Source organism: Brassica oleracea, chromosome C6, assembly GCF_000695525.1.
Source record: "Brassica oleracea var. oleracea cultivar TO1000 chromosome C6, BOL, whole genome shotgun sequence".
Taxonomy (NCBI): Eukaryota; Viridiplantae; Streptophyta; class Magnoliopsida; order Brassicales; family Brassicaceae; genus Brassica; species Brassica oleracea.
In genome coordinates this window covers 22,557,002-22,557,250 of record NC_027753.1, presented here as the reverse complement: position 1 = coordinate 22,557,250, position 249 = coordinate 22,557,002, and positions in this window count along the sequence as shown.

Below are 249 nucleotides of genomic sequence, written 5' to 3'. Positions count from 1 at the left end.
TATTAATATATGTTTTCTATAATGTCGATTACTAACTTGTCCCTATTTACTAACTTTAAATATTTTTGTAGGCGGTTCCTAAAAGGAAAGGAGGCCATTTAGTTGGGTTGGCCCGCCGTGCTTCTTCGTATCCGGTATCTTCTTCGCAAGCTACGTATGCCGATCCCATGATTCTCGAGGAGCTACATGACAAAGATGAACGGATTGGGGCATTGGAGGAGCAGAACACCACTATCCTTTCTGAGAATG